General features: G+C 44.7%; 2 protein-coding genes and 3 pseudogenes across 10 annotated transcripts in view; 2 read left to right on the forward strand and 3 right to left on the reverse strand.

Annotated features, from left to right (window-relative positions):
- Positions 1 to 21683, reverse strand: part of PIN1 (peptidylprolyl cis/trans isomerase, NIMA-interacting 1) — a 429836-nt gene that overhangs the window by 298196 nt on the left and 109957 nt on the right. The gene's annotated exons all lie outside the window — the stretch shown is intronic.
- Positions 14450 to 21683, forward strand: part of ZNF560 (zinc finger protein 560) — a 37836-nt gene continuing 30602 nt past the window's right edge. Inside the window, exons 1-2 of one of the 2 annotated variants that reach the window (XM_050770199.1) lie at positions 14450 to 14607; positions 14929 to 15017. The gene's annotated coding sequence lies outside the window, so the exon portion shown is untranslated. Of the gene's footprint in view, positions 14608 to 14705; positions 15018 to 21683 lie in introns of those variants that run through there. The other variant, XM_050770200.1, reaches the window with a different exon arrangement.
- Positions 14554 to 17247, reverse strand: LOC126943289 (60S acidic ribosomal protein P1-like; annotated as a pseudogene).
- LOC126942844 (NADH dehydrogenase [ubiquinone] 1 beta subcomplex subunit 4-like) lies at positions 18746 to 19133 on the reverse strand (annotated as a pseudogene).
- LOC126943678 (uncharacterized) lies at positions 19767 to 19855 on the forward strand (annotated as a pseudogene).

Here is a 21683-nt window from a genome sequence, read left to right on the forward strand (position 1 = left end):
GACAATGGAAAGGTCTGGTGGATTTACTGATGTGAGGATGAGGGTATGCTTGTGTTTTTCCAGAAGGTGGACAAAACCGTTTGGGTGCCCTCAAGGTACGTTGTGACCATGGAATGGGAAACTGCAGGGATCCATGGTGGCCAACCGTGGGCCTGGTCCTTCCAGTGTGGGCCATGAGCCAGCTGAGCCTGAGTGCAAAGACAGAGAGAAGGCTAACTGGAGTCACGATGACATCAACCCCCATAACCTGAGGGCAACTCAAGAAAACCAGGAAGCTGAGAAACTACTGGAGCATCAGAGCCAGGCAAAAACCCTTGATTCCATGTTCTTGGCCATGTTAGCCATAATGTCCTGTGTGGTATGTTTTCCCTGTGCAGAGGCAAAAACATATTGGGCATATATTCCTAATCCCCCAGTAGTACGGCCTGTACTTTGGAGTGACACTCCTCCTGAAATCTATCATGATCAGGGAGTGTGGGCTCCAGTACCCCTAACTCCCCCTGACATAGACTCTCAGACAAATGTCATCAATTATACGGTCCCACTGGAAGGACTCCCCTGGTGTAGCACTACGAAGATGTTGTTCAACCATAGTAGCTGTCTTACAAGTCAAGCTCAAGCACAGTTGAGTTACCATGGAAAAGTCATGTGCTTTTTAGGTCTTAGTTCTATTAATGTAACTGGTGTGCTAACCAACCATTCCTGGCCCAATCACCCCAATTGTGTTGACTATATGGAATGGATTCCCTTCAATAGGTCCTACCCCCCCTCCATGGACCCAGTGTCTTGGCCTAGTGGTTAGAAAACAAACTATGTTAACTGGAGACATTGTAGATTGGGGACCTAAAGGTCAACTAGATAGTAAAGATGAAAATCAGACATCATGGCACAAACTTCATTGACATTGGTAGAAGGCTTTCAATGCTGCTTCTTTTGTTTTGTTTTGTTTTGTTTTTTGAGATGGAGTCTCGCTCTGACGCCCAGGCTGGAGTGCAGTGACACTATCTCGGCTCACTGCAAGCTCTGCCTCCCAGGTTCACACCATTCTCCTGCCTCAGCCTCCCGAGAAGCTGGGACTACAGGCGCCTGCCACCACACCTGGCTAATTTTTTTGTATTTTTAGTAGAGACGGGGTTTCACCGTGTTAGCTAGGATGGTCTCGATCTCCTGACCTTTTGATCCACCTGCCTCGGCCTCCCAAAGTGCTGGGTTTACAGGCTTAAGCCACCGTGCCCGGCCAATGCTTCTTTATAACACACTGGGATCCAATCCCATTCTGCTGCCCGGGTTGCTTGGCATGGAACAGGCTTTATCCCGCCTCTTCTTCAGTGGCAACATCTAGGTAGGAAAGGTCCAATTCAAGAAACCATATGGAAAGCAGCAGTCCTATTTACAAATGGTAGTATCTGTGTAGGGGTACTCTCTGATACTAGTACTGCTACTTGACGCAGTTTTGATGTTACATTTGTAAAGAATATCACCACTAAATTTATGGTTTGTGTTTTTAATCCTTATGTCTTTATGGCAGCTAAGAAGGACCAGCTCCAGGTAAACAATACCCAGTTGACATGTAAATCTTGTCAGTTCTATCACTGTATTAATCATAGCACAGTGCTAACACATCTCTACTTTGATAATTCTGGGTCACATCCCTGGGGTATGGATTCCTGTTAATCCATCTGAGCCTTGGGCTGCCACCCCTGCTTTGCACTTCATGAAACGTCTTTTTTTTTTTTTTTTTTTTTGAGACGGAGTCTCGCTCTGTTGCCCAGGCTGGAGTGCAGTGGCCGGATCTCAGCTCACTGCAAGCTCCGCCTCCCCAGGTTCACGCCATTCTCCTGCCTCAGCCTCCCGAGTAGCTGGGACTACAGGCGCCTGCCACCTCACCCAGCTAGTTTTTTGTATTTTTTAGTAGAGACAGGGTTTCACCGGGTTAGCCAGGATGGTCTCGATCTCCTGACCTCGTGATCCGCCCGTCATGAAACTTCTTCTAACTCAGCTTACTCATTGTATCCGTAAAGCCTTAGGCATGATAATTTTTGCTATTATTTCCTCGGTCACACTAATAACTTCTGTAGTAATGTTCTCTGTAGCTTTGCATAGTTCTGTTCAAACAGTTCAGTACGTAGAGAACTAGACACGTACCACCAACAAAACATGGCAATTTCAGAGTAAAATTAACACTGAGTTACAAACCGAAGTGGCAATGTTGAAATCCATGGTTCTATGGTTAGGTGAACAAGTACGAAGCTTACAATTGCAACAGCAATTGTGCTGTCATTTTAATCACACTCATATTTATGTAACCAACTTAGAATATAACCAAAGTGACTATCTGTGGGACCTTGTGACAGCCCATTTGCAGGGAGCTTTCACATCCAATATCACCTTTGATATTGGTGAATTACAAAGCAAAATTCTTTTTTTTTTTTTTTTTTTTTGAGACGGAGTCTCGCGCTGTCGCCCAGGCTGGAGTGCCGTGGCCGGATCTCAGCTCACTGCAAGCTCCGCCTCCCGGGTTTATGCCATTCTGCTGCCTCAGCCTCCCACAAAGCAAAATTCTTGATCTAAATAAGCAAACTCAAGAATTTCAGCCTTCTGCCGGGCGCGGTGGCTCAAGCCTGTAATCCCAGCACTTTGGGAGGCCGAGACGGGCGGATCACGAGGTCAGGAGATCGAGACCATCCTGGCTAACACAGTGAAACCCCGTCTCTACTAAAAAATACAAAAAACTAGCCGGGCGAGGTGGCGGGCGCCTGTAGTCCCAGCTACTCGGGAGGCTGAGGCAGGAGAATGGCGTAGACCCGGGAGGCGGAGCTTGCAGTGAGCTGAGATCCGGCCACTGCACTCCAGCCTGGGTGACAGAGCGAGACTCCGTCTCCAAAAAAAAAAAAAAAAAAAAAAAAAAAAAAAAAGAATTTCAGCCTTCTTTAGAAGCATGGACCGAATTCCAGTGAGGTCTGGAGAGCCTCAACCCTTGGACCTATCTAAAGTTCCACATTAACATCTTATATATTGTTCTGGGAATAATGCTGTTCTGTCCTTGTTTGCTTTTCATACTCTGTAAAATTGGATGGACTGCCAATCAGAAAATGAGAGCTGCCCAACCTGGCCTTACATTCATTCAATTAATGCAAAAATAGAAAAGGGGAGATGTTGGGAGCTGAAAGCCTGAGGGTTGTGACCAACTCAGCATTCCACCAGAGGCTATATGATCAAGCAGCAAACTGTTTATCATGAATGCAGGATGTGGGCAAAGACATCTGCGCCTGCCACCAGAAGGCATGCTAAGGGCAATTACTCCATGGCACCATGCTCCTTGAGGTTATCTACTGGAACATCTGGGGCCTACTGTCCAAAGAAATCAGACATGTGGCCGGGCACGGTGGCTCACACCTGTAATCCCAGCACTTTGGGAGGCCGAAGTGGGTGGATCACGAGGTCAGGAGATCAAGACCATCCTGGCTAACACAGTGAAACCCCGTCTCTACTAAAAAAGACAAAAAAATTAGCCGGGCGTGGTGGCGGGCACCTGTAGTCCCAGCTACTCGGGAGGCTGAGGCAGGAGAATGGTGTGAACCCCGGTAGCAGAGCTTGCAGTGAGCCGAGATGGCGCCACTGAACTCCAGCCTGGGAGACAGAGCAAGACTCTGTCTCAAAAAAAAAAAGAAAGCAGACATGCAGGCCTGCACTAAATCATGCAGCTGGCTGACAATCACCCCCTACTCTCTATTTCCTTTACTCAATAGATACAAAGGGTTCTAGAAGCTCAGGGCCCTTGTTCACTGGAAGCAAGGAGCCCCCTGACCCCTTCTTTTTTTTTTTTTTTTTTTTTTTTTTTTGAGACGGAGTCTCGCTCTGTCATCCAGGCTGGAGTGCAGTGGCCGGATCTCAGCTCACTGCAGGCTCTGCCTCCCGGGTTTATGCCATTCTGCTGCCTCAGCCTCCTGAGTAGCTGGGACTGCAGGCGCCCGCCACCTCGCCTGGCTAGTTTTTTGTATTTTTTAGTAGAGACGGGGTTTCACCAGGTTAGCCAGGATGGTCTCGATCTCCTGACCTCGTGATCCGCCCGTCTCGGCCTCCCAAAGTGCTGGGATTACAGGCTTGAGCCACCGTGCCCAGCCTGACCCCTTCTTTTAAAACAGATCTTTTTATCTTTGTCTTTATTCCTGTGTTCATCCTCCTTTGTTCAGTCCACCAGGGTCCATGGCCGAAGATAAAAAGCACTATTACATGAGCTTTTCCACATTTTCATTGTCTATCCATTTATTCACATTTTCATTTATTCTCAGAGAAGGAACTGTTTTAATTCCTCTTAAATGTTTTTATGTAAGTGTTCTTTGTAAAGTTTTCTGCACTTTGCTTTCTAGATTATATCCTTTTTTATTTTCTTTTCAAAATACTTTCTAAATAAAATACCTACCAATTCTAAATAGGATAACATGGAGCTATTTTCTTTGTAAAGCCAAACTCCTAACATTAGTTCTTTGGTCACTGGTTACATCTTCTCTTTCACAGAAGATGTGAGCATGCAGAAGAAAGAATCCACAAATTTGAAGACAGAACTTTTGAAAAATATCAACTCTGAGGGGACTAAAGGAAAAAGAATGAAGACCAAACAGAACTTAAAGGACCTGTAGTACACCATGCATCAGATCAACTACACATTATGGAAGGTGGAGAAAGATAAGAGAGAAATAAAGGGGAAGAAAATATGAAGAAATATTAAGCAAAACTTTCCAAATTTGATGAAAGACATGAATCTTTAAATCCAAGAAGCTCAACAAACTCCAAGTAAGAGAAACTCAATCAGGCATGGTGGCAGGTGCCTGTAATCCCAGCTACTCAGGAGGCCGAGGCAGGAGAATCACTTGAACCTGGGAAGCGGAGGTTGCAGTAAACCAGGATTGCACCTTTGCACTCAAGCCTAGGCAACAAGAGCAAAACCTCATCTCAAAAAAAAATTTTTTTTTTTAAAAAGAGAGAAACTCAGGCCCACAGTGAATCACATTATCATCAAAATGTCAAATGGCAAAGACAAAGAGTGCTGAAAGAAGTGATTCCTTACATAAAGGGATTCTCAGTACTATTAATAACAAATATATCATCAGAAATCATGAGGGACATAGTTGGTGAGATGACATATTTAAGAACTGAAAAAGAGGGCTGGGCGTGGTGGCTCAAGTCTGTAATCCCAGCACTTTGGGAGGCCGAGACGGGCGGATCACGAGGTCAGGAGATCGAGACCATCCTGGCAAACACGGTGAAACCCCGTCTCTATTAAATACAAAAAAACTAGCCGGGCGAGGTGGCGGGCGCTTGTAGTCCCAGCTACTTGGGAGGCTGAGGCCGGAGAATGGCGTGAACCCGGGAGGCGGAGCTTGCAGTGAGCTGAGATCCGGCCACTGCACTCCAGCCTGGGTGACAGAGCGAGACTCCGTCTCAAAAAAAAAAAAAAAAAAAAAAAGAACTGAAAAAGAAACACTATCAATCAAGAATTCTGTGCTCACCAGAAACGTTCAGAAATGAGGGAGAATTTAAGACATTCCTAGAAAAACTAATGCCAAGAAAGGTTACCACTACACTTGCCATACAAGAAATGCTGCTGGGTGCGGTAGCTCATGCCTTTAACTCCAGCACTTTGGGAAGTCGAGGCGGGTGGATCACAAGGTCAGGAGTTTGAGACCAGCCTGGCCAACATAGTGAAACCCCGTCTCTACTAAAAATACAAAAATTAGCCAGGTACAGTGGTGCATGCCTGTAGTGTCAGCTACTTGGGAGGCTGAGGCAGGAAAATTGCTTGAACCTAGGAGCCAGAGGTTGTGGTGAGCTGAGATCGTGCCACTGCACTCCAGCCTGAGCAACAGAGTGAGACTCTGTCTTAAATAAATAAATAAATAAATAAACATAAAAGAGATGCTAAAAGGAGTTCTTCAGGATAAAATAAAAGGATGCTAGACAGTAACTCAAGTTATGTGGAGAAATAAAGATCTTCAGTAAAGGTAAGTACATTGGAAAATATAAAACCACATTTATGGTATTTTTGTATGTAACTCCAGCTTTTACTTTTTACTGGATTTTTGAAACATCAGTAAAAATTATAAGTGTATGTTTTACGCATATAATATATAAAGATATATTTTGCAACAAAAATAACAACAGAAGTGTGCAGTTGTATAGCAGAGTTTTTGTATGCTATTGAAGTTAAGTGGGTACGAGTTCAAATAATCTTAATATAACTTTGGAATGGTAAATGTAATCCTCATGAGGGCTGTTAAAGTTTTGACTGGGTGCAGTGGCTCACTCCTGTAATCCCAACACTTTAGGAGGCTGAGGTAGGTGAATCACCTGAGGTGAGGAGCTCAAGACCAGCCTGGCCAACATGGTGAAACCCTGTCTCTACTAAAAATACAAAAATTACCTGGGCATGGTGGTGCATACCTGTAATCCCAGTTACTTGGGAGGCTTAGGCAGGAGAATCATCTGAACCCAGGAGGCGGAGGTTGCAGTGAGCTGAGATCACACCACTGCACTTCAGCCTAGGCAACAGAGCAAGAAGACTCCATCTCAAAAAAAAAAAAAAAAAAAAAAAAAAGAAAGAAAGTAAATATGAATGTGGTGGCTCACACCTGTAATCTTAACACTTTGGGAGGGTGAGATGAGTGGATCACATGAGGTCAGGAGTTAAAGACCAGCCTGGCCAACATGGTGAAACCCTGCCTCTACTAAAAATACAAAAATTAGCTAGGTGTAGTGGCACAAGTCTGTAGTCCCAGCTACACAGGAAGCTGAGGCACAAGAATCACTTGAACCTGGGAGGTGAGATTGTGCTACTGCAGTCCAGCCTGGACGGCACAGCAAGACTCTGTCTCAAAAACAAAACAAAACAAAGCAAAAAAAGAAAAAGAAAATATAAGTGCAACGTACATAAATGAAAATTAGAAGAGAGTTAAAGGATTCACTCTAAAAATCAAGTAAACACACAAAAACATCAGCAGTGGAGGAAATAAGGAGCTAAAAGTATAAGACATTCAGAACACATATAGCAAAATGGCAGGAAGAAAATCCTTCATTTTTACTTTAAATGTAAATGAATCAAACACTCCAAGAAAAAGTCATGCCGTTGAAGAATGTATGAAATTATAAAGACCATGATCAAATCGTATTGTCTACAAGAAATTCACTTTATATAAAAAGCAACAGATAGGTTGTTAGTGAAAGGATGGGAAGAAGATATTCCATGCAAATAGCAACAAAAAGACAATTGGATTGACTATAATAATATCAGACAAATAAAGTAAAAGACTTTATAATATACAAGGGATGGCAATATATTGATATAAGCTTCAATTCATCAAGAAGATGTAACAAGCCATGCATGATGGTACATGCCTTTAGTTCTAGTGACTTGGGATGCTGAGGCAGGAGGATTGCTTGAGCCTAGGAGTTTAAGTTCAGCGTAAACAACATAATGAGCCTCTGTCTTTTTTTTTTTGAGACAGAGGCTCATTATGTCGCCTGGCTGGAGTGCAGTGATGCAATCTTGGCTCACAGAAACCTCCACCTCCCAGGTTCAAGCAATTCTCCTGCTTCAGCCTCCTGAGTAGCTGGGACTACAGGTGCATGCCACCATGCCCAGCTAATTTTTGTACTTTTAGTAGAGATGAGGTTTCACCGTGTTAGCCAGGATGGTCTCAATCTCTTGATCTTGTGATCCGCCCACCTTGGCCTCCCAAAGTGCTGGAATTACAGGTGTGAGCCACCGTGCCTGGCTGAGATTCTGTCTTTTAAAAAAATTAAAAATGAGAAAAAGAAGATACAGCAATCATAAACACGTATGCATGAAAAACAGACCCCAAAGTTATATGACAAAACTTAAGGGAGAAATAGATTGTTCCATAGCAATAATTGGAGAGTTATGTATGACACTTTTAATAAAAGGACATCTACATAGAAGATCAGAAAGGACATAGAGAGCTTGAAAGATACTATAAGCCAACTAACCCTCAGAGACACGTAGAACAGTCCATCCGATATCATGAGAACACACATTCTTAAGTTCATGTGGAACATCTTCAGGATATGTCAAATGTATATGCCACAGAATGAGTCTCAGTAAATTTTTTTTTTTTTAATTTTTACTTTTTTTGAGACAGAGTCTTGTTATGTTGCCCAGGCTGGAGTGCAGGGGTGCAATTTTGGCTCACTGCAACCTCTACCTCCCAGGTTCAAGTGATTCTCCTGCCTCAGCCTCCTGAGTAGCTGGGATTACAGGTGTGCACCACCACACCTGGCTAATTTTTGTATTTTTAGCAGAAACAGGGTTTCACCATGTTGACCTGGCTGGTCTCCAACTCCTGACCTCAAATGATCCATCCACTCTTGGCATCCCAAAGTGCTGGGATTACAGGTGTGAGCCACCACACCCAACTGAGTCTCAGTAAATTTAAAAGCACTGAATATATATAAAGTACCTTGTCAGAACACAACAGAATAAAGTTAGAATCTATAATGGCAGAAAAACATTAAAATACATAAATATGTGTGAATTAACACACACTTAAAAAACAGAGGATCAAGAATAAATTTCAAGGCATCTGTTTTCACCACAAAATATGGTAAGTACTTGAGATGGTAGATATGTTAATTAGCTTCATTTAATTATTCTGTATTGCATTCATAAATTATAATATCATTTCATACTCCATTAATATGTACAATGAAAATTTATCAATTAAAAAAAGCAATTAGGGGCCGGGCGCGGTGGCTCAAGCCTGTAATCCCAGCACTTTGGGAGGCCGAGACGGGCGGATCACGAGGTCAGGAGATCGAGACCATCCTGACTAACACGGTGAAACCCCATCTCTACTAAAAAATACAAAAAACTAGCCGGGCGTGGTGGCGGGCGCCTGTAGTCCCAGCTACTCGGGAGGCTGAGGCAGGAGAATGGCGTCAACCCGGGAGGCGGAGCTTGCAGTGAGCTGAGATCCGGTCACTGCACTCCAGCCTGAACGGCAGAGCGAGACTCCGTCTCAAAAAAAAAAAAAAAAAAAAAAAAAAGCAATTAGGTTGGGCACGATGACTCATGCCCGTAATTCAAGCACGTTGGGAGGCTGATGCAGGAGGATCACTTGAGGCTGTGAGTTCATGACCAGTCAGGTAACATAGTGAATTCCTATCACTACGAAAAGTTTTCTAAAAAATTAACTGGGTATGGTGGCATGTGCCTGTAGTCCCAGCTACTCTGTGGACTGAGGTGAGAGGATTGCTCCAGTCTGGCCAAGACAGCAAGATCCTTTCTCAGAACATATCAAAAAACAAAGTAATTTTAAAATGAGAGGCCCAGACAGCTGCCTTTCCCTTTGCACTATGTGAAGACACAGTGAGAAGACAGTCATGTGTAAACCAGGAAGCAGGCCCCCATGAGACATTGAATCTACTTGTGCCTTGTTCTTGGACTTTCTAGCCTCTAGAGCTATAAGAAATAAATTTCTGCTAGTCACAAACAACAACAACAAAAACAAATTACAAAAGAAAATATGTGGAGAGAAACAAAAATGAACAGGACAGACCTAAACTTATAGGATGCAATGAGAGTGCTCAGTGGAAAATTATTATTATTTGAGACAAGGTCTGGCTCTGTCCCCCAAGCTGCAGTGCAGTGGCACGATCACAGCTCACTGCAGCTTTGAATTCCTGGGCTCAAGCAATCTTCTTGCCTTGGCCTCCCAAAGTGCTGGGAGTACAGGTGTGAGCCACATTACCTGGCCTCAGTAGGAAATTTATAGCTGTAAATACCTATACATAATTTTACATCTTGTGGAACTACCAAAACGAGGAAAGTAAACTAATCCAACAGAAGAAAGGAAATAATAAAGAGGGGAAATATGTGAAATGGAGAATAGATAAGAATCTATTCAATGAGAATCAATGAAACTAAAAGTTGCTCTTTGCAAAGATCGATAACATCGAAAAACTTCACCTGGATTGACAAAAAAGACAGAAGATGCAAATAATTAGAAATGAAACTGGGGCACACTAACAACATCCTATTCAGAAATAAAGATTATAAGAGGATTCTATGAACAAAAAATTGTACTAGTTAGATAACCTAAATAAAATGGACACATTTCTAGAAACACAGAAATTAATTGGATTAAAAAGTAAGGAAAAATCTCAACAGACCTGTAACAAGAAGAGAGATTAAATCAGTATTTCAAAACTTCCCAACAGTGAATTGTCAAGGACCAAAGAAGTGTCAATTCACAAACGAATTGTACCAAACATTTAAAGAATAATCAACACCAGTATTTCTCAATATCCTCCAAAAAAGTAGAACAGGAGGCTGGGTGTGGTGGCTCACGTCTGTAATCCCAGCACTTCGGGAGGCCGAGGCAGGTGGATCGTGAGGTAAAGAGATCAAGACCATCCTGACCAACATGGTGGAAACCCCATCTCTACTAAAAATACAAAAATTAGCTGGGCATGGTGGTATGCACCTGTAGTCCCAGCTACTTGGGAGGCTGAGGCAGAATTGCTTGAATCCGGGAGGTGGAAGTTGCAGTGAGCCGAGATTGTGCCACTGCACTCCAGCCTGGCGACAGAGGGAGACTCTGTCTCAAACCAAACCAAACCAAAACAGGAGAAAACACGTTTTTTTTTTTTTCCTTTTTTTTTTTTTTTTTTTTGCTGGGAGTGGTGGCTCATCCTATAATCCTAGCACTTTGGGAGGCCCAGGGTGGGCAGATTGCTTGAGCTTAGGGGTTGGAGGCCAGCCTGGGTAACATGGTGAAACCCCATCTCTACAAAAAAAATACAAAAATTAGCCAGGTGTGGTGGCTCACGCCTGTAATCCCAGCACTTTGGGAGACTGAGATGGGCAGATCACCTGAAGTCAGGAGTTTGAGACCAGGCTGGCCAACATGGTGAAACCCTGTCTCTACTAAAAACACAAAAATTAGCCAGGTGTGGTGATGCACACCTGTAGTCCCAGCTACTCGAGAGGCTGAGGCAGGAGAATCGCTTGAACCTGGGAGGCGGAGGTTGCGGTGGGCCAAGATCACACCACTGCAATCCAGCCTGGGCAACAAGAGCAAAACTAAACACACACACACACACACACACACACACAGTAGCCAGGCACAGTGGTGCGTCTGTGCTCACAGCTTCTTGAGAAGCTGAGGTGGGAGGATGGCTTGAGCCTGGGGTGGTTGAGACTGCATTGAGCCAAGATTGCAGCAATGCGCTCCAGCCTGGGCAACAGAGTGAAACTCCATCTCAAAAAAAAAAAAAAAAAAAAAGAAAAAGAGCGGCCGGGCGCGGTGGCTCAAGCCTGTAATCCCAGCACTTTGGGAGGCCGAGACGGGCGGATCACGAGGTCAGGAGTTTGAGACCATCCTGGCTAACACGGTGAAACTTCGTCTCTACTAAAAAATACAAAAAAAAACTAGCCGGGCGAGGTGGCGGGCGCCTGTAGTCCCGGCTACTCGGGAGGCTGAGGCAGGAGAATGGCGTAAAAACCCGGGAGGCAGAGCTTGCAGTGAGCTGAGATCCGGCCACTGCACTCCAGCCTGGGCGACACAGCGAGACTCCGTCTCAAAAAAAAAAAAAAAAAAAAAAAAAAAAAAAAGAAAAAGAAATTAGAGACTATCTTTCATGAATATAGATGCAAAAATCCTTAAAAAATATTAGTAAATCATATCCAACAGCACATTAAAAGCACTATACACCATGACTAGTGAGATTTATCTCAGGAACGCAAGGTTGCTTCAACAAAAGGAAATTTAAAAATGTAATTCTTCACATTAGTACAAAAGACAAAAAATCCCACAGAATCACCTCAACTAATGCAGGAAAGGCATTTGATGAAACTCAACACTTTTCCTTGATAAAAATTAAGAAAACTGGCCAGGCGTGGTGGCTCATGCCTGTAATCCCAGCACTTTGGGAGGCTGAGGCAGGTGGATCATGAGGTCAGGAGTTGGAGAACAGCCTGACCAAGCTGGTGAAACCCCGTCTCTACTAAAAATACAAAAAAATTAGCCAGCTGTGGTGGGCACTTATAATCCCAGCTACTTGGGAGGCTGAGGCAGAAAATTGCTTGAACCCTGGAGGTGGAGGTTGCAGTGAGCCAAGATCGTGCCACTGCACTCCAGCCTGGGTGACAGAGCGAGACTCTGTCTCAAAAAAATAAAAAAATAAAAAATTAAGAGAACTAGAAATAGAAGGGAGTTTATTCAACAAGACAAAATGCACGTACAAAAACACAGCTAACATCATGTTCAATAGTGAATGCCTAAAAATTATCCCTAAGATCAGGAAGAAGAGAGGTCTGATTTCTCTTTTGTTATTCAACATTCTACAGGAAATTCTTTTCTTTTCTTTTTTTTTTTTTTGAAATGAAGTTTTGCTCTTGTCACCCAGGCTGGCGTGCAATGGCACCATCTCCACTCACTGCAACCTCCGCCTCCCAGGTTCAAGTGATTCTCCTGCCTCAGCCTCCTGAGTAGCTGGGATTACAGGTGCCCACCACCACGCCTGGCTAATTTTTTTGTATTTTTAGTAGAGACGGGGTTTCACCAGGTTGGTCAGGCTGGTCTTGAACTCCTGACCTCAGGTGATCCACCCACCTCGGCCTCCCAAAATGATGGGATTACAGGCATGAGCCACCGCACCCAGCCTCTACAGGAAATTCTAGCCAGAGCAATCACACAAGAAAGTAAAATAAAAGGTTTCCCAATTAGAATAGAACAAATAAAAGTATATTTATAGGTGATATTTGATATATAGAAAATTTTGAAGAATCTACAAGAAAACTAGTAGAGCTTGTAATAAATTCTGTAAAGTTGCACAGTACAACATCAAGAGATGACAATTAGTTTTGTATCTATACACCAGCAATGAACAATCAGAAAAGGAAACTGAGAATGTCATCCCTTTTACAAAAGCATCCAAATAAGTTACATGGGAATAACTTTACTCCAAGAGGTAAAATATTTGTAAACTGAAAATTTCAAAACATTACTGAAAGAATTTAAAGAAGACCTAAATAGAGAGATATTGTATATTCACACATAGGAAGACTCAGTATTATTATTATTATTATTATTTTTTTTTTTGAGACGGAGTCTCGCTCTGTTGCCCGGGCTGCAGTGCAGTGGCCGGATCTCAGCTCACTGCAAGCTCCGCCTCCCGGGTTCACGCCATTCTCCTGCCTCAGCCTCCCGAGTAGCTGGGACTACAGGCGCCTGCCACCTCGCCTGGCTAGTTTTTTGTATTTTTTAGTAGAGACGGGGTTTCACCATGTTAGCCAGGATGGTCTCGATCTCCTGACCTCGTGATCCACCCGTCTCAGCCTCCCAAAGTGCTGGGATTACAGGCTTGAGCCACCGCGCCCGGCTGGAAGACTCAGTATTATAAAGATACCAATATAACCCAAAGATTCAACTAAATCTCTACCACAAGTCCAACAGTCGTCGTCTTCTTTTTTTTTTTTTGCACAGAATAAGAATGCCTGGTATCAGTAGTATTTCACAATGTAGTATGGGAGGCTTTGAATAATTTGATAAGATATGAGAAATAGTAACAAATACATAGTTGAAGAAGAAAAAAATATACAATAAGGCCAGGCATGGTGCGTGGTGGCTCACGCCTGTAATCCCACTTCAGGAGCGCAGGGTGGGCAGATCGCTTGAGCCCAGGGGTTCCAGACCAGCCTGGGCAACATGGTTAGACCCTGTCTCTACAAAATAATAATAATAATGATAATAATAATAATAATACAAAAATTAGCCGGGCGTGGTGGTGTGCCCGTGTCCCAGCTACTCGGGAGGCTGAGATGGGAGGATGGCTTGAGCCTGGAGAGGTCGAGACTGCAGTGAGCCATGCTCCCACCACTGCATTCCAGCCTGGGCAACAGAGCCAGACCCTGCCTCAAAGAAAAAAAAAAAAGAAAAGAAAAAAGAAAGAAAGAAAAGAAAAAAAAAAAGGCAATATTTACAGAAAGTATCGATACATTGAAAACGCAGAGGAATCAACGATTAGAATTTAGCAAGGTCAGATAAATAAAAAGGAATAAGAGAAAATAAAGTTCTAAAGACGTGATCGAATGGAGGAAGCAGGCCATTTTGTGGATTGGCAGGTTATCAACTGGAGAGAATCCTGAAAGGGGTCCAGGAACGTGGGGAAAGTTTTTAATGAGCATCCTGAGGGGCGAGTCCATCCCCCGACGTTTCGCCCTCCCGGTCCATTCCGTCACGGAAGCCAACCGGTGGGTCTGGTCCCACATCCAGCCCCGCCCCCGGACATGGGCCCCGCCCACAGCCCCGCCCACATCCCGGATTTAACCCCCACCTTGTCCCGTGGGCCCATTTCTCTCTGCCGACCCACGCACTGAGCCGACCCCTTGATACCTCCGCACCCACGCGGAGGGAAACTAGAATCCTAAAGAGTTCCATCCTGTCCAACTGCCCACGCAACGAGGCACGCCCCTCCCAATGCTCCGGCGGAAGTGACGTTAGCGGCGCGCCAGCTGTCTCTTTTAGTCGCTGGCGCCTATTGCCTCAGAGCCACCTTTTTCTTTGTGTCGTCTGGTCGTTCACTACTTTGGTGAGGCTTGTGTAGACTAGTGGGTTGGGCGTTGTTTCGCGGGGTGGCAGAGGTCACAATCGACCCAGGGTAATCGAGGATCCTCCTTCGAGAGGTCCGGACCACTCCACTCGCGTCCGCGGGAGCCGCGGAGCCATCGGGCGAGGCCACGTCGGAGAGGCCATTCGGACTTTGGGTCCCCTAGAGGAGCTGGGTGGGAAGTGCAGTATGGGCGCGTCCGAGGGATGTTTTCCGCCATGCGTTCCCGTCTTCAAAAGTGTCCAAGGACTCTGAGGCCTAAAACATAAGTCTCCAAGGCAACCTTTGTGAATTGTTTTTCAGAGGAGAAAGAATTTTGCTGTTCGCGTTTGATTGACTCCGTCCCCAAGATCCCTGCAGCCCCACGGACCTGGCAACTCCACCGTGTTCGGGTGAGCACTGGGAGAAAGTTGGTTCAAGCGGGCAGGTGCTTCCTTTTTTATGCAAACGAGTGTTTCCTGTGAGATTTTGGCATTTTGCCTTTGCGAAACCTGTATATTTTTTATGGACACTTTACGTTCAGGTAGAAAGGTGCTTTCTTAGCTTAGGGTGTGCGTATTTCTGCATGTGCATATAAACGTTTGTAGACCGCGAGTCTTTCTACTAAAGAAAGCTAAGAATACTCAGCTATTCTTTTCATTTGAAGTTCCTAGCCCTGTACGTCTCCAAAGAGCTTCATAACCAGGCTTCCTGGAAGAAAGGGTGGAGGGTTTACACACAAATACTACAATAATCGAATTTACCGTTAACAGGATGAATGTACTAAGTGTATTTTTTCTGCATTTTTCTTTCGAAAAAACTTAAACCTATGGGTATGTTGACCATCCAGTACGACGAATAAGTATCCATTGTAGCTGCACCTGTATTTAGCGTTTTGTGTGGTTGCTGTCTCGTAAATACATTTTATGGTGAACTGTTTGAGAGTAAATGGGAAATTCATTGCAGAGATGAAGCTCGACATTTCTTTTTTTTTTTTTTTTTTCCGAGAGGGAGTCTCGCTCTGTTGCCCAGGCTGGAGTGCAGTGGCGCGATCTCACCCCACTGCAACCTCCGCCTCCCGGGTTCAAGCGATTCTCCTGCCTCAGCCTCCCGAGTAGCTGGGATTACAGGTGCGTGCCACAATGCCCGGCTAATTTTTTGTATTTTAGTAGGGATGGAATTTTACCGTGTTAGCCAGGATGGTAAAAGCTCGACATTTAAGTAGTGGGTAATACCTGACTCAATGATAAGAGTGTTGTCTTACTAAAACCGTAATTCTATTTGCATCAAGAAAATTACAAATAATATTATCTAATATTTGCTCTGTATAATAAATGAAAATTCTCCAAATTGTTCTAAAATATAACGGAGTGTTTTTGGATCTGAGCTCTATTCAAGCTTTTTTTTTTTTTTTTTGAGGCAGGATGTTGCCCTGATGCCCAGGCTGGAGTGCAGTGGCTTGATACTGGCTCACGGCAACCACCACCTACCACGCCCAAGTTGTCTTTCTGTGCCTGGTTTATTTCATTTAATGTACTGTCCTCTAGTTCTATCTATGTTGTTGAAAATGACAGAATCTCATTCTATTTTTTTTTTTTTTTTTTTTTTGAGACACAGTCTCGCTCTGTCACCAGGCTGGTGTGCAGTGGCGCGATCTCGACTCACTGCAACCTCTGCCTCCCTGGTTCAAGCAATTCTCCTGCCTCAGCCGTTTGAGTAGCTGGGTTTTCAGGTACACGCTACCACGCCCAGCTAATTTTTGTATTTTTAGTAGAGATGGGGTTTCACCATATTGGCCAGGATGGTCTTGATCTCCTGACCTCGTGATCTGCCTGCCTCGGCCTCCCAAAATGCTGGGATTACATGCGTGAGCCACTGCACCTGGCCAGGATCTCCTTTTTTGTCTTTTTTCTTGCCTTCCTCCCTGCTCCCCCCCTCCTTTTTTTCCTTCAAGTTCAGCTTTTTATTGAACACATTTCAAAAGAGGTTTGGTCAAAAAGACCGAAGCCAGGCCAGGCACGGTGTTTCACGCCTATAATCCCAGCACTTTGGGAGGCCGAGGTGGGTGGATCACAAGGTCAGGAGTTCTGTACCAACTTGGCCAAGATGGTGAATCCCTGTCTCTACTAAAAATACAAAAAAAGTAGCCTAGCGTGGTGGCAGGCACCTGTAATCCCAGCTACTCAGGAGGCCGAGGCAGAGAATTGCTTGAACCCAAGAGGCGGAGGTTGCAGTGAGCTGAGATCACGCCAGTACACTCCAGCCTGGGCGACAGAGTGAGACCACGTCTCAAAAAAAAAGAAAAAAGACCAAAGGCCATGTCATCATCAGACTCCTCAGATTCTTCTTTCTTTGCTTCCGCTTTCTTCTCCTCATCTGGAGCAGCAGCTGTGGAGGGGGTAGGAGCTCCTGCTGGTGCAGCACCTGCTGCTGGGGGAGCAGGTCCACCAGCTCTTACATTGCAAATGAGACTCCCATGTTGACGTTGGCCAGGGCCTTTGCAAACAAGCCAGACCAAAAAGGTTCAACATTTACACCGGCTGCTTTAATGAGGCCATTGATCTTATCCTCCGTGGTGGTCACCTCGTCCTCGTGCAGAATGTGGGCTGAGTAGATGCAGGCGAGCTTGGAGATGGAGGCCATGTCGTGGGCCAGTATGGGGCTGGTGCTGCTGGATGCAGTGCTAGTTGCCAGATGAAGTGAGGGCCTCACTGCAACGCGGTCCTCGGGAGGACGGAGCACCTTGGCAGCAGCTGAGGAAAGTTTGAGCTCTTGTCACTGAGGCTGGAGTGCAGTGATGCGATCTCAGCTCACTGCAACCTCCACCTCCTGGGCTCAAGTGATCCTCCCACCTTAGCCTCCTGAGTAGCTGGGACTACAGCTGCTCACCGCCACACCTGGCTAATTTTTTTTTTTTTTTTTTTTTTGAGACGGAGTCTCGCTCTGTCGCCCAGCCCAGGCTGGAGTGCAGTGGCGCCATCTCGGCTCACTGCAAGCTCCGCCTCCCGGGTTCACGCCATTCTCCTGCCTCAGCCTCCCGAGTAGCTGGGACTACAGGCGCCCACAACTGCGCCCAGCTAATTTTTTGTATTTTTAGTAGAGACGGGGTTTCACCGTGGTCTCGATCTCCTGACCTTGTGATCCGCCCGCCTCGGCCTCCCAAAGTGCTGGGATTACAGGCGTGAGCCACCGCGCCCGGCCTCACACCTGGCTAATTTTTGTATTTTTTGTAGAGATGGGGTTTCACAGTTGCCCAGGCTGGCCTCAAACTCCTGGGCTCAAGTAATCCACCTACCTCAGCCTCCCAAAGTGCTGGGATTACAGGTGTGAGTCACCGCACCTGGCCTGGATCTCATTGTTTTTTATGGATGAACAGTATTCCATTGTATATGTGTACCACACACATTTTCTTTATCCATTCATCTCATCTGTTGAGCTACACTTAGGCTGCTTCCAAATCCTGGCTACTGTGAATACTGCTGTAGCAAACGAGAGTGCAGATATCTCTTCAATATACTGATTTCCTTTGTTTTTTCTTTTTCTTTTTTTTTGTTGAGACGGAGTCTTGCTCTGTCACCCAGGCTGGAGTGCGGTGGCCACATCTCGGCTCACTGCAGGCTCCTCCTCCTCGGGTTCATGCCATTCTCCTGCCTCAGCCTCCCGAGTAGCTGGGACTACAGGCGCCCGCCACCTCGCCCGGCTAGTTTTTTGTATTTTTTAGTAGAGACGGGGTTTCACCGTGTTAGCCAGGATGGTCTCGATCTCCCGACCTCGTGATCCGCCCGTCTCGGCCTCCCAAAGTGCTGGGATTACAGGCTTGAGCCACTGCGCCCGGCCTCTTTTTTTTTTCTTAACGTTTATTTTAGGTTTGGGAGTCCATGTGAAGGTTTGTTACATAGGTAAAGAAATCCAGGTATTAAGCCCAGTACCCAGTGGTTATCTTTTCTGCTCCTTTCCCTCCTCCTGCCCTCCACCCTCAAGTAGACTCCAGTGTCTATCGTTTCCTTCTTTGTATTCATAAGTTCTTATCATTTAGCTCCCACTTGTAAGTGAGAGCCTGTGGTATTTGGTTTTCTTTTCTTTTTAATGATTAATAGATGATTTATTTAAGCAAGAATATATATAGTCATCATTGCCAGACTTAATATGAGATGTTAAATGTTCTATCCAATTTTCCTTCCTGGATAAGTTTTTCTTTCCTATCCATGTCAGTTTTGAAAACATAATACCAGAAGAAGAGGGGCCCAATTCTACATAGAGCTTCCAGGAGTGAGTTTTTAGGTGTGGGTCTGAAATTAGGATAGACATTTGCTGATCTTGCATAGGTCCAACTAATCAAGGCAGGATCTTCGACGAGCGGTGGTTAGGGTCATTGTACTGGAGCAGGTACTCCTGCTGAAACTGGGCTCTTATGGCCAACTGCTTAGCTTGTGCCCTCCCGGTTTCCAGGGACATGTCATATAGTTGGCCAGGTCAAGCATCGAGGGCAGAGTGGCCAGGCGTGACGGAGTATACTTTGGGAACGACATCTTGGTGACCTAGCACACAACTGCCAGTATTTCGTTTTCTGTACCTGCCTTAGTTTGCTAAGTATAATAGCCTCCAGCTCTCTATGTTTTCACCAAAGACGTGATCTTGTTGTTCTTTTTCATGGCTGCATGGTATTCGATGGTGTATGTGTACCACATTTTCTTTATCTGGTCTGTCATTGAGGGGCATTTATGTTGATCCCATGTCTTTGCTCTTGTGAATAGCACTGCATTGAACGTTTGTGTGTCTGTGTCTTTATGGTAGAATGATCTATTTATTTATTCATTTTTTGAGACAGAGTCTCACTCCGTCTCCCAGGCTGGAGTGCAGTGGCGCAATCTCAGCTCACTGCAACCTCCGCCTCCCGGGTTGAAGTGATTCTCCTGCCTCAGCCTCCCAAGTAGCTGGGATTACGGGCGTTTGCCACCGGGCCCAGTTAATTTTTGTATTTTTAGTGGAGACGAGGGTTTCACCATGCTGGCCAGGCTGGCTGGTCTTGAACTCCTGACCCGTGGTCTGCCCACCTTGGCCTCCCAAAGTGCTGGGATTACAGGCATGAGCCACCTCGCCTGGCCAGAGCACTTTATTTTAAAGATAGCCTTTTCCTTTTGGATAAGAAAGTAATATGCGAGATCCTTTTGTGGGCTGATTGAGTTTTCACACTCTTGTGTGAGATGTGCCTCCCTCATACCTTTTTACCATGTCATCAGCACAAAAGAGAGTAATATGTGGGTTGGTATTTTGACACCCGGAATATATATATCACATATATATTATATATTTATATGAGAATGTATCTATCACATAGATATGTAGAGAGAAAGAGAGAGATCTCTATAACTCTATATTTGCATATATATATTTGTGGGGTTTTTTTTGGGTTTTTTTTTTGAGACTCATTCTGTCGCCCAGGGTGGAGTGCAGTGTCACGATCCTAGCTCACTGCAGCTTTGAACTACTGGGCTCAAGTGATCCTCCCACCTCGACCTCAGAAAATGTTGGGATTACAGGCATGAGCCACCATCCCTTGCAGGATACCTGGAATATCTTGTTCCCCAGCAACCTTTCTACTAATTATTTTAGCATCCATGAGTAACCTGCAGTAAATGAACTTCTTTATATGTAGTTAACATTTTTATAAGTGTATTATCAGGTTAAACCTTTAATACTGGATTTTAGGTTAGAGGACAAATGTACGTTTAATTTTGCTGGATATTATAAATTCCCATCCATAGGTGTTGTACCATTTGGCAGTTTCTGAATCGATGTAAAGTTGTGTAAAAATTATTCTGGAAAGAAATAAGGAACAGACTTTAACTTGTTTTTTGTTTCTTTTTCTGTTTGTTTGTTTTACTGCTGCTACATCTGAAGATAGATTTTAGTTTTAACCGCAAGCCACTTGTTTTCAAAAAGACAGTCAGTGTCTTGTTCAGTTTCATCCTGAATAAGAATACTCAAATATATTTTCAGAAGTATAGTGTTCTTACTTTCTTTCTTTTCTTTCTCCCCGTGCCCCCCCACCCTGTTTTTGAGACAGATTCTTCCTCTCTTGCCCAGGCTGGAGTGCAGTGATGCCATTTCAGTTCACTGCACCCTCCGCCTCCTGGGTTCAAGTGATTCTCATGCCTCAGCCTCTGAAGTAGCTGGGATTACAGGCATGCACCACCACGCCTGGCTAATTTTTGTATTTTTTTGTAGAGATGGGGTTTCGTCATGTTGGCCAGGCTAGTCTTGAACTCCTGGCCTCAAGTGATCTGCCCACCTTGGCCTCCCAAAGTGCTGGGATTGCAAGCTTGAACTACTACTGCGGCTGGCCAGTAGTGTAGCGTTTTGGTTTATGTTTTACGTGTGAGACATTTTATATGAGTGTTGTTTAATTCTTGTGTTGTATATTCTATTTCCTTTTTAAAAATAAAAATCCTGTTTATTCGGTGAATCACTTCAGCCTGTGACAGTAATTTTGAATCCAGTTCTATCAGTCATCAAATTGTATAGTCCATCTACGAATTTGATAAGCATGCTGTGTCTTATCTAATTGCCTTAGCTGAAACCTACAGTACAATTTTTTTTTTTTTTTTTTGGCTATAGAGTCTTGCTCTGTTGCCCTGGCTAGAGTGCAGTGGCTCACTGCAACCTCTGCCTAGGGAAGAGTATATTTCCACATTCAGTCAAAAGGCAAAATTCATTTCCTTGCAGCTATAGGACTTGTTGCTGGCTGTTGCTGGAGGCTGTGCTCAGCTCCTCGAAACTACCTGCAGGTTTTGTGTGTTGTTGTTTTTTTTTTTTGAGACAGAGTTTCACTCTTGTTGCTCAGTCTGGAGTGCAATGGCATGACCTTCGCTCATTGCAACCTCCGCCTCCCGGGTTCAAGTGATTCTTTTGCCTCAGCCTCCCGAGTAGCTGGGATTACAGGCATTCGCCACCATGCCCAGCTAATTTTTTATTTTGTTTTGTTTTGAGACGGAGTTTTGCTCTTGTCACCCAGGCTGAAGTGCAGTGGTGTGATCTTGGCTCACTGCAATCTCTGCCTCCTGGGTTCAAGCAATTCT

The sequence above is a fragment of the Macaca thibetana genome, chromosome 19 (assembly GCF_024542745.1).
Source record: "Macaca thibetana thibetana isolate TM-01 chromosome 19, ASM2454274v1, whole genome shotgun sequence".
Lineage (NCBI taxonomy): Eukaryota > Metazoa > Chordata > Mammalia > Primates > Cercopithecidae > Macaca > Macaca thibetana.